A 4,110-nucleotide genomic window follows, 5' to 3' on the forward strand; every position below is an offset into this window, starting at 1 on the left:
TCTCTCTGATCGCTATCACAAATCACAAATTCAGAATGTGTGAGGAAAGCTTTCGCTGTGTATGCGTTGCTGGTTCTGTACCGGGCGCAAGGCTCGGTCGGGATTTAGCCCAGGCCTGAGAAACACCTAAGTTACGTGGCTTGAGAGGCCCAAGAAGCATTTTGGGCCATGCCCGCTTGTTAGCCTGTGTAGTAGGGCCGAATTGTTATGTAGCTTCTTTTTCATGTTTACTTTGCAGTACAAAAATGCTTAGCGGAAATGAACAAAATTTGCAACCATCTCTCCAACAAAAAGGACATAGAACGCTCGTACGGCGGACTCCAATTTGGTGAGCCCATGCCACCGAGGGGCCGAAACTGTCCCACGAACATGCGTATGGGATATGATCGGAAATGCTACGTGCAAGCCGTCCGTCCGGTCCGCATGCCTCCTCGTGAGCATGCATATCAGCGTAATAGACCTCGTCTGCTCGTTTTTTAATAGGGTATCCACGTCTATCTTTTTTATTACGCCGGTGGAATAAGGAAAAGAGAAGGACACGGGAGATCTGCTTCGTTCTGCTATGCTCTGCGCATCGACGGTCACCCCACCTGCACCTGCTCTGTTGGTCGCCCGCTGCTCCTGCTCCACCGTCGGCGATCACCCGCGCTGCTCCTTCTCCTGCTCCACCGCGCCGCCCCGCTGTTTTTGCTCTTGGGCCCGCTTTGCCTGACGACGCGGGCACCGTCGTGTCCACGCGTAGCGACCGCTCCCTCTACCACCAGCTAGCCACTGAGGCCGCTGCACAAGGAGATGCGTCGGGCCCTAGTGTGGAAGCTCTCTGGCCTCTCCTCATGCTACGGCTGTAGTGTCCCAATGCAGATGGTAGAGGAGGTCGCACCAAGATACGATGCATGTTGCAAGCGTACATTTTAAATGTTTCAGATGTTTTAAAGGTACGTTGCAAATATTTCATAAGAATATTGTAAAAGTAGATCGGGATGTTGCACATGTTACAATGGGCTATACACATGGTTCAAATATATGTTCCAAATGTTTTATCTGTTTCAAACATATGTTGCACGTGTTTTATTTGGATGTTACAAAACTAGATTGGGATGTTGCATATATATGCAAGTGTTCCAGGTGTTTTCACACGTACGTTGCAAGTGTTTTATGTTGATGTTTGCATATGCTTGTGTTGACACCGTTTTTTGCACGTGTCAAAATGATCGGAGTGGACTAATCGGCAAGGAGAAAGTTACTGTATACTTGATAGTCGATGAAAGCCAGCTTGTAAAGATGGTTGCCGATAGCTGGTGATGGTCGATGGAGAGGTTGATTTAGACTCGGGCGTTGCCGATGAGGTTGAAGGTGTCATTGTCAATGCCGATGAAGGGAGGCTTGAAGACTACTGCCGATGAAACAGGGAGTATGCCGATGAAGGAAGACTTGAGGACTACTACCGATGAAACAAGGAGTATGCTGATGAAGGAAGACTTGAGGACTACTACCGATGAAACAGGGGGTATGCCGATGGGAAGGAGGACGGTGAGATTTCCATCGTAATTGAGGCGGACAGGGAAATAGATAGGAGTTGATTTCCTTTTCTATATTTGTTAGAGTATGATTCATGTAAGAGTCACGTATTTCCTTAGATATGGGCTTGGTGTCCTAGTTGTGTTTGGTTGCGTCTCTTTAGATCAGGGTATAAATATGGAGTGAGAGGCAATGTAATTAGATATATCAATCAATATCAAAACCAATTTTTACTCCCATTTGCATCTACTTACTTTTCGGCGACTTCGTCAATTTGCATTATTTTCTCTTTACGAGTTCTTATTGATTCAGCGAGCTGCATCGCTTCAGTGCGACCTTCGGCGATCCTCGAGTTCCGCGTGAGTACCTCTTGGCCGTGACTTCCGGGCGTATCGCTGTTGTCAGGACCAAAGTGCTCGTATCTTCATCCTTGTCGATTAACAGGTTAAATCGACTGGCACGCCTTGGATATCGATTCGGGTATTAGCCCTTTGTGTTTGCAGATCCACTTTTGCATCAACACATCTTTTGGCACGCTCGGTGGGACAAACCAATCCGATCAATATGTTCAATTCCGAGATCGATGCAGGGAACATTATCGCGGTATCAGAAGAAGATCTTAAGGAAGAGCAGAGGCAGGCTATGGAAAAGGCCGTAGAAGAATACAGACAGCTTTGTCTGAAATCGTTTAGCCTGAACAAGAGTGGACAAGTCATCCAGAAGCAAGATTTGCCGTTGCCTCGGCAGGTTACCTTTGACTCCAATCCTGGTAAACTTCAAGAGATGGTTAATTCTGCAGTAAATCATGCTTTAATTAATCATTCCAATGTGTTGTCCAATACTGTTCATAATGCTGTGGTTCGAACTCTCAAAGAAGGACAAGCGTCACCGCATTATGTTGGGCCTACCTATCACCAACCAGAGCCGGCATCTGTCAATACTCCATCGGCTCCCTCGGCCGTTGTGGGTACAGAAGTTACTTCTTCTCCAGTATCGGCAGGCTTACCTAATATTTAATCTACACCGATACGATCAGATCCGGTACTACCAGGAGGACGAATTCAGCTTAGTACAGATCTATCGGCATCAGCTATGTCAGGCCCTGTGTCTCAGAATAGCCAGATTCCTACTAATTGGTGGGGATATGGTATGCCTCTGGAGTCATCTGCTTTCAATCCTGGATTACCTCAAGTGTTTGACGCAGTAGGAAAAGCTCCTATACCATCGGCTGTTTCGTCGATGGCCCAAGTGCCTCAATATGCCACAGCAACTACTGTGCAACCAACTTCAGGGGGTTTCCAGATGCCTTTGGTTCAAACGCCCAGTTCAAATCCATCGGCAAGCTTACTGCCGATGCAGCAGAAAGCCCCTATTATGAGTCAAACTAGGGTTCAGTTTATGCCTCAAGCTGGTTATAATTATCCAACAATGTCAGCAAAGTACCAGCCATCGGTAAGTTTTGTACCGATGGGTTCTAATAATGGTTGGTCAGGACAGTTACCTGTTCAACATACAGTTCAGCAAAATTAACAGATTGCAGGGATTCAACAGGGTTATATGCAAGCTGGTGTCCAGAATCAAGCATCGGTAGCACAGCCGATGAATCCTTTCCAACAGGTTAATGGACCACAAGTAACGGCGAATATGCCGATTGCTAGAGATCGTGGGCCACAAAGATATGTGGAGGGATATCAGCAGGCACTTCCTGTAGAAATTCAGCCAGTTCGTCATCAGGAGGCTGATGCTTTTTGGATCGATAGGATAGCAGAAATTATGAAGGATCAGTTTGGGATAAAGCCCAAGGTCAATACTTATTCTTATCGGACTCCATATCCTCCTGCATATGATTTAATTCCTCTCCCAAATCGGTACAAGGTACCAGATTTCACTAAATTCTCCGGGCAAGATGACACATCAATAATGGAACACGTCAATCGCTTCATTATTCAATGTGGAGAGGCAGCTAGCAGAGATGAATTAAGAGTTCGATTATTTTCATCATCTTTGTCTGGATCGGCATTTACGTGGTTCATTTCATTACCACCAAATTCTATTATTACCTGGGCTGATCTAGAAAAATAATTTCATAAGTATTTCTTTGCTGGAATCCATGAAAAGAAGCTGACCGATTTAGTAAAATTGAGATAGCGCAATGATGAATCGGTAGAGAGCTTTGTGCAAAGACTACGAGATGTAAAAAAATAAGTGCTACAGTCTGGTGCTGGATGATCGGCAGCTTGCCGATCTGGCTTTCTAAGGGTTATTGCCACATCTTAAAGACAGATATGCTTCTCAGGAGTTTGAAAGCCTCAGTCATCTTGTGCAAAGGATCTCTGATCAAGATACTAGGGTTTTTGAACCTAAAAAGAATTAGAGTAAAAAGGTATCATTTGTTGAAGAAGTAGGAGATTCTGATTCTGATGAAGAATCAGTTATCGGCTTAGCTGAGTGGGTTAAGAATAAAAAGCCGATATCTTGTCCCTTTGGTCAAAAAGAGCCAGAAAAGTTTACCTTTGATATCACCAAGGCCGACAAAATATTTGATCTTCTGCTTCAAGAGGGCCAAATTAAGCTGTCACCTAATCATGTGAT

This window comes from Miscanthus floridulus, chromosome 19 (assembly GCF_019320115.1).
Source record: "Miscanthus floridulus cultivar M001 chromosome 19, ASM1932011v1, whole genome shotgun sequence".
NCBI classification, from domain to species: Eukaryota; Viridiplantae; Streptophyta; class Magnoliopsida; order Poales; family Poaceae; genus Miscanthus; species Miscanthus floridulus.